Source organism: Ailuropoda melanoleuca, chromosome 6 (genome assembly GCF_002007445.2).
Source record: "Ailuropoda melanoleuca isolate Jingjing chromosome 6, ASM200744v2, whole genome shotgun sequence".
Classification (NCBI taxonomy): domain Eukaryota; kingdom Metazoa; phylum Chordata; class Mammalia; order Carnivora; family Ursidae; genus Ailuropoda; species Ailuropoda melanoleuca.
Window position 1 is genome coordinate 98,773,985 of NC_048223.1, and position 8,776 is coordinate 98,782,760.

General features: G+C 41.6%; 2 pseudogenes; both read right to left on the reverse strand.

The window, feature by feature from the left end:
- Positions 1-376: 376 nt before the first annotated feature.
- On the reverse strand, positions 377-1,701 carry LOC100483495 (annotated as a pseudogene).
- Positions 1,702-5,356: 3,655 nt separating this feature from the next.
- Positions 5,357-5,557, reverse strand: LOC117802865 (annotated as a pseudogene).
- Between the last annotated feature and the right edge of the window lie 3,219 nt (positions 5,558-8,776).

The window sequence follows — 8,776 nt, forward strand, 5'->3', positions numbered from 1 at the left end:
GGGAGAAGCAGGATCCCCACTGAGCGGGGAGCCCAATGTGGGGCTCAATCCCAAGACCCTGGGATCATGGCCTGAGCTGAAGGCAGATGCTTAGCCGACTGATCCACCCAGGCACCCCATACTTCTTTTTTTTTTTTTAAGTAGGCTCCACGCCCAGCATGGAGCCCCATGTGGGGCTTGAACTAATGACCCTGAAATCAAGACCTGAGTTGAGATCAAGAGTCTGACATTGAACCAACTCAGCCACCCAGGCGCCCCTCATGTTTCCATTTTTAAACTATCCTTTTAAAAAATCATATTTGTGGTGTCCCCATCCTCGCGGTAGTCCAGCAGAGCAGCCATGCCATCTGGATTCGTTTTCACCAATAAAGAACTGCTAGTCTTTGAAATTAGCAAGGAGGTGCTTGATTTGTTCTGCAGACCCTGCCATAAAAGGTTCTACTCTTTCTGTCCTTCGTTCTTCAAGCTTGCCTTTGATTGATTTCGTATAATCTTTGATGTACCTTCTGTAGGCTTCTTCTGTGAAGCTGGTTTCCTGCAAGTGATGGTTTGTGACAATATCAACACCAGGGATGACGGTGCTTTTCGTACCTTCTCCCTCCCAGCCTTCAGCGGAGGCATTTCCACCAATGAGCAAGTCATCAATGTTACTGTCCGGCTGACGGTCTTCCCCTCCGCCTTCAGGCACAGCCCGTCCTCAATCTCCTGGATCTTACAGATGTCAGAGAACATCTCATCATGGCTGACGAGGTCCTCATAGATGATTAAAATGGCGGCTGGAGAGAAACGACGATGCTGCTGGCTTAGCAGGAGGGGGAGTGCGGTGCAGCCTGAACCACACTGGGGTGGGGAAGTGGGCGGAAAAGTGAAAGATGCTTTTCAATACCTTAATTTGTAAGTTGGATGTGACACTTTGGACTGTCTCAACTCTTGCAATTCCTTGACATATAAGTATCTTTTCCCTGAAATGCAAAACTGTAGTCAATTTCCTTATAAGTTCTTGGGCTCGTTGCTCAGCCACACAAAGATTGAATTTCCTTATATGTAGAAGTCCTAGCAATGCTTACTCCATAGTCTGTCAAGAGCATCCAGTGAGAATCTGTATATGAAAGTCTTTTATGAACTGTAAAAAAAACGACATTGAGTTTAGCTGGGTGTTTATTTACATGTGCTTTTGTATACACAGACTTCATAAGAATAAGGGTTTTCATATGATCTTTGTAGAATGGGTGGGAGTCCAACAGGTAGAGAGGAGAAGAGATGAATTGCTGTATGGGAAAATGGTATAATATGATAAAGAACAGGTCATCAAAACCAAATAAAACTGAAGGGGAAACATGAGAGGCACTCTTTCAAAACAATGGTCATAATGATAATGATGAGGACTGTTGTTATTAATCATCATCTACCGTTTTGAAATTCTTACCCATGCAGTATGATATGAAATCAAATAAGAGGAATGAACATCGAAAGGAAGAAACAAAAATCATTTTTTATAGATGATATAGTTTTAGTATTAGGAAACTAAAGAAGAAATAGTTAAAAGCATTGACATTAATAAGTGGGTTTGATTAAACAGCTAGAAACAAATTAATGTAGAAAGAAGCAATAGCATTTCCTTAACCAGTTGAAGAAGACAGTGAAATCTCGCCTACATGTGATTCTGAATACACTTACCACAGACTTCCCAGTCAAGTGCATTGTCCAAACTAGGTCTTCCCATTGTCCTTCTCCTTCCTTCCCACCACATTGACGTTACCTTGAGAACAATCACATGCATTACATATATTCATGTTAATTCGTATCAATGAGAAGAAATTTTATCTTGAAGATTCTGTGTTAACATTTTAGGTGGACCAGGATTCTCCAAGAAGAACGCTTAAGAGAGGCCCTTCATAAAATGTGTTTGTTGTTTCTGTTGATGCTTATCTCCCTTTCTGTTCCCCTTAGGTCTTGTTTTCCTTCTCTCCCTGCAATAACTGTTTGTTATGAAATATAATAACTTGTAGACTTTTGTGATAAGCCTGTAATAAATGCCAGGGTCTGTCTGCACATGGAAGTAAGTGGTTACCTCTCTCTCTTCTCCACCCCTTTATCACCTAGACACAGGGTCTGGGGAAGTTTATCAGAGTTACAGAAGCATAGCCTCTCTCAGCCAGAACTTTCCTCCCTCCCATCTACCTGCCTTGTCCACCAACACCCAGTGACGACTTTATAGCCCAATCTGACTGCAGCTCTCCAATCAGATAGGTGAACATGCTCAGGTCCTTGGTCTAGAAATTTTTACCTTCTCCGGCCCCAAGGGGACTTTGGCCCTAAATTTAATTTGAAGTTGAAGAATGTTGTAGGGGCTTTGCTGTGACCAGGAGGGCTGAGTAACCAGAACAGAATGTGGGAGAGGAGGGTGGGAAATGCCCCTCCTTTTGCTGTTACCAGGGACTTCTTTCTGGGCCAAATTTGGCACCAACTAAAGCACGTGGAAGTGCCTAAGCAAGGGTTTGGTGAATGAATGTGATTCGTCTTGAGTTTCTTCTTGTGAATGCTCTTGAGTTTAGCATAGCCCTTGTCCTTTCATGCTGAGCAGCACAAGACCAGACAAAGGAGTAGGAAATGTTACCGGGCTTGGCGGCTTTACCTACTAGACCCCATAGCTCCATCCACAGCTTGCTGACACAGCTCCTAGGTTCCCCTATTGTTAACATCTTACATTACACAGTATATTGTCAAAACTAAGAAACCAACCTTAGCATATTATTGTTATTGAAACTCCAGACTGTATGTTGCTAGTTTTAACAAGTATTAAATAAACTAACTATACTGATTTCAATAGATTTTTGCAGCTAATGCTTTTTTCAGTTTTAGGATCCAATCCAGGATACCACATTGCATTTAGGAGCTAATGTACTTTTTGCCATCCTATAAATCTCCTTTAACACCCATTTCCAGCCCCATCCCTGAACTGTCTTCCAAGATTTAACATCAATCATAGGGGAGGAGAAGGAGCCAAGGTCCTAAGGTTAGGTCTAAAAGCCACCTCAGCATTTCTCATTAGCATTTCCCAAAATGAAATCTCCAGATAAAGCGTTCACCAAGATACTCTGCTATTTTCAAGGAAAGAGAGATTCTATAGCCAAAAGAATTAAAGAAATGCTTGATGCCAGGGGTGCCTGGGTGGCTCAGTCGTTAAGCGTCTGCCTTCGGCCCAGGGTGTGATCCCGGAGTCCTGGGATTGAGTCCCACATCGGGCTCCTCCGCTGGGAGCCTGCTTCTTCCTCTCCCACTCCCCTGCTGTGTTCTCTCTCTCGCTGGCTGTCTCTCTGTCAAATAAATAAAAATCTTAAAAAAAAAAATGCTTGATGCCAAATCCCTGCTTGAAGAGGCAACATATTCATCGACATGACAAAAACTCTGAAAAGTCTTGCAATAAATAAGCCAGTTCAATTTAACAGAACTTTTGTCAAATTTCAGTCATTTGTATACCACCTTCATGCTTTTTGCCGTATCTGCACAGTGTACTGTTATTGACTTAATCTTCTTTAAATCCACTCATCTTTTAAAAAATACATTTTAAAGAGCATTTGATATCACTACTCTCAATGGAAAATTAAGATCATTTGCCAAAATTAGTTAGAATGGAAAAAATGTTAATTTCAACCAAGAACTTCCTGAAGTCGTCTCATCTATCACCAGTGGTTCACATATGATAGATTGCAAAATATTGGTTAACCAGAACCCTTTTTTCCATAACAGCTGTTAAAATCCTGGGGAGACACTTTGGAAAAGGCTTAGAAGATCAGAAAATATATAGAGGGAGCTAGTGGGAGACCCTGAACTGAAGCTGAAGCCCCTACCTGCCTCTCAAGTGCCCTCCTCACAATTCCTATTCTCCTTCTGAGGTTCAGACCTCCCTTGGCATGGCCAAAGGAGATTCCATGGGGGTCAGAGTTTGTAACACAAAAAGTTCAGATTCCATGTGATCTGGTTTTGATCCTGAGTTTGGGATTTTAAACAGATTCCCACACCCAGTTCTGAAGGCTCCCTATCTTCCTCCACTCTAGGGGAAGAACTTGGATCTGATTCTTTGTCAAAGTACATGGGTACAAAGTGTTTTCTGATTGCCAACTATCATTGCTACCTATACCCCACCAATTCCCACCTACTGACCACTGACCAAGTTCCTGCACTTTGTCCGGTTCTTCCTAAAGTCATGTTATTTTAAAATTTAATTGTATTTGAGCAACAGGGTGTGGCAAGGGGGGGGGGTGCCTATTGTTAATCAGTAACAGAGAGCGGCAGATAAACAAGGTGCTTCCAGCTGGGTGGGGCACATTTGGCTCTCAGTTCTCCCTAAAGCAGCTCCAGAAACCTGAGTACTTGATTTGACTGGTGCTCTTGGCTGTTTTCTCATTGGGAGAGGCCAGACCACAGGTGTTGCTGAGCCCTCCTCCATTTGGTCAGTTGCTTGATGCCTTGAGTGGATTTGACAACATAATGCTCACTAATCCTACCCCAGCTGGTTTCTAACATTCAGACCAGATTTGAGTGCCACTGGGCTTGATAATAGCCTCTGGAATCATTCATTCCTTTCTTTATCTAAAATATTGAACATTTTGAATAAGCCAGTCTGTGCTATGGTTTACGTAATAATGGGTAACATTTACGGAGCTCTTACTCCTGTGTTAGATACTCCTTGCACATTATCTCACTTAATCCTGGGACAACTTTAGGAAAAAGATATTCTTTTTCTCATTTTAAGGTTAGGTAACCAGGGCCCCAACAACTTAAATACCTTTCCAAATTTTATGTAATTATCAAATGCCAGATCTAGTATTTGAACCCAGGCATATACTTAATGCCAGAGCCTGTACTCTCAGCCCTTAGCCTATATGGCCTCCGCGGGAGAAGGCGTGGTTTGTACCTTCAAGGAGTTCACATACTTAAAATAGCTATTTTGAGGTCCTTTATTTTTTTTAAAGATTTTATTTATTTATTTGACAGAGGGTGGGGGAGATACAAGCAGGGGGAGGGAGAAGCGGGGGGCCTGATGCGGAGCTTGATCCCAGGACCCCAGGATCACGACAGGAACCAAAGGCAAATGCTTAACAGACTGAGCCACTCAGATGCCTCTATACTGAGGTCCTTTAAAGATCTCTGTTTTGAGGGTAGGGAGCCTGCTTCTCCCTCTCCCTCTGCTTGTGCTTTCTTGCTCTCTGTCAAATAAATAAATAAAGCCTTTAAAAAAATCTCTGCCATCTCTGGATATGTTTCTATTTTTTGTCTCCTTCCTGGTGATTTATCACATTCTCCTCCTTCTCACAACTAGTAAGGTTTTTTGTTTTGTTTTGTTTTGTTTTGTTTTACTCAGACAGCATGCCTTCCCTCTAGCTTCTCCGAAGGAGAAGAATGATCATCAATGACAAAGGGCAACTGCAAAAAAAACTCCCAGTGGAGTCAGCTTCATGCTCAGGAAGGGACAGTGCGCCCTCCTCATGGTTTCAGGTTCTCTACACGTTCTCTAGTAGCAAACTATAGAAATGACCCCTGAAAGTCTAGTCTTCCAACTAGTAAGTTTTATTGTTGTACATCGTGGACATTATATTGCAGAGCAGCTGGATTTTGTTGTCTTCCTCTAAAAAATGTTAAGACTTTTCTTCTTCTGGAAGTAAGTTAATTTTTAATTTGGATTAGCCTGATCTTGTCAGAGCTTTGTTTTTTACTTTTTTTACGACTATTCTAGCGTTCCCTTATTCAACAGCTAAAGGAGCCCCGTTCCTTAGGCATGAGAGTTATGAGATCCAAACTCAAAGCCCAGAGTAAAACGTGAAGATCTCTCTTAACTTTCTCTGCTTGGAACTCTTATCTCCCAGCACCCTGTGACTCGAACATCTCTGTTCTTACAATCCACTAGCAGCCGTTTTCTCTCAGGTCTCCTGGATGTTTTCTCGAGCACATGCAACTTACTTAGCATTCAGTCAAAGACTGGATTTCCATTAAAGGAATCCCTTTGCATAATTTTTGCACTGCTTTTTGTGTGGATCTTTCCTCTAACCTTCCTCACACATTACAGTCACTACAGTAGTCTAGAATCTGCCTCCTGCTCTGCTTAGGCTCCACCTCCTTTCACCATGGTTTGGAGGGGTGCCCAGGCAGAAAATTGAGTTGAATATGGAGCTCACCTCATGTATTTCCATTTTCTCAAAGATCACAGGTCAGCACCATCTATTGTTCAATGCCTACAAATAATTGCTTCTTGTATTTTGGCAATTTCATAGTTGTATATGGTGAGAGAGTAAGTATAGTACCAATTATTCATTAATGGCCAGCCCTAGAAAGCCTGGATGTTCCATTTTATAACAATCTGACAATCTCTGAATCTTAACTGGAATTTTCGTCTAAGTGCATATTAGAATTTGTTTCTATCGTCTAACTTTTTGCTGTGTATATGTTTTGCTTTTTCAATGGTTTGCTTTTTTCATTTTTTTCTTTACAAAAATTAAAGTTATTTTGTTTGTTCTTTTAGTTTTTATTTCGTTTTACCTCTCTACACATTTTTAAGGTCTACATACTATTCCCATTTTTTTTTACTAGTCATTCTTGAAGTTTGTCATGCCTACTTATACCAACAGTTCTATTGTTCATATCCGTCCCTTTGCTGAATTACATGAAGTCTTTAGAATACCTCTTAAATCCTTCACTCCTAACTCGTAACTTATTGTTACTCAGTATTTTCGCTTAGTTCTTTAAAAAACACACAGATGAGACATTATAACATTTTTACTTCATATAAATAATGTTTAATGTTACCCACACATTTACCAATTTCTTTGCTATTGCTCACCAGATCTCAGGTCTTTGTTCCAAGATTTTTCTTCTTCCTGAAGTCTTTTTTTTTTTTTTTTAAGTTCTTTTGGTTAAAAAAAAATCCTTTTGGTGAAGATCTGTGGAAGATTCTCTCAAATATTAATCTCAAAATAGATTTATTCTGCTTTCATTCTAAGATTTATTTGAGAGAGAGAGAGAGCACGATAGTGCATATGCATGAAAACCAGCAGGGGGAGGGGAAGAGGGAGAGGGAGATGAGCAGACTCCCTGCCTATGGGGAGCCCGAGATGGGGCTGGATCCCAGGACTCTGAGATCATGACCTGCGCCGAAGTCAAGAGTCCAGTGCTCAATCGACTGAGCCACCCAGTGCCCCTGCCTTCATTCTCGAAAGATAATTTCAGTAGGTACAGAACTGAGAGTGGATGAATGATTTTGGTACAGGATTTCCTTCTCCTTCGGTGCCAGAGGTTCTTGGTCATGTAGCTTGGAAGAATGAAGAGGTAGACCAGACAGAGTGGTGGGCAGCAAAGCAAGGTTTTACTGAGCAATAGTACAAAGCCCCTGGAGAGGGAGGGGACCCAAGAGGGTTACAAACAAAAGTTTCTAAGTCTAGGGGTTTTTATGGGCTTTGTTGGCGGCTGTTTTAATCTAATTAATCCTCGCACCTGTCATTCAATTGGGTTTTTGTCATCTATCTATCATGTAGGAAAGGGTGGAGGGCTCCTTCCAGGGTGGTGTAAAATTCTGTTAAGGGTGGTTCCTTCTTAGAGCTGGGGGCCTCTTGTTCCTGCCAGCTTGCCTTCCAAATCCTTCATCGTTTTCTGATTCCAGGTTAATAGGCCCCTTTGGCGCTTGCAAGGCATTACTCAATTTGTTTTCTAACCTGAATTGTTGCTGCGGAATCTGCAGTCAGGTGGTCATTCATTTCCAAATCATTTTTTCTCCTAAGCTGATTTTTATTTTTATTTTTTTAAAAGATTTTATTTATTTATTCAACAGAGATAGAGTCAGCCAGCGAGAGAGGGAACACAAGCAGGGGGAGTGGGAGAGGAAGAAGCAGGCTCCCAGCAGAGGAGCCCGATGTGGGGCTCGAACCCATAACGCCGGGATCACGCCCTGAGCCGAAGGCAGACGCTTAACCGCTGTGCCACCCAGGCGCCCCTCCTAAGCTGATTTTTAAAGTATTCCTTTGTATTCTGGAGTTTACAAAGTTTCTAGGTGTAGAGTGTTTTATTTATCAAGCTTGCGATAAATGTTTTGGGTGTTTATGGGTTTATATCTTTTGTCAGAAGTGAAAAATTATCATCTATCAACTTATCAGCCATTTCTTCTCTGTTCTCACTAATTTATCCCCAAGAAATCTATAAATTAGACTTACTATCCTATTTTCCATGTTTCTCAATCCCACTTTCAAAATGTTTATCCCCTTGTTTTCTTGTATGACATTCTGGATGATTTATTTAGATCCAACTTCCATTACGTCCTTAACATCTGTGCCTAATCTGTTTAACAAATGGCTTTATGAAATTTTAAAATGTCAACAATTATATTTTCAATATATGTTTTCAAGTACACTCTACTTATTTTTTTTAAAAGATTTTATTTTTATGAGGGGAGTCTGGGTGGCTCAGTCAGTTAAGCCTCTACCTTTGGCTCAGGCCAGATCCCAAGGGTCTTGGGATTGAGCTCTGTGTCGGGCTCCCTGCTCAGCCGGGAGTCTGCCTCTCCCTCTCCAACTGCCTCTCCCCCAGCTCCTGCTCTTTCTCGCTCACTCACTCTCTCAAATAAATAAATAAAATCTTTTTAAAAAAATGAAGATTTTATTTATTTGCGAGAGTGTCAGAGAGCAGGAGCCTGGGGGGGGGCAGGGGTTCTGTAAAGAGGGAGAGGAAGAAGCAGGCTCCTGGCAGAACAGGGAGCCCAACAGGGGGCTGGATCCCAGGACTCCGAGAT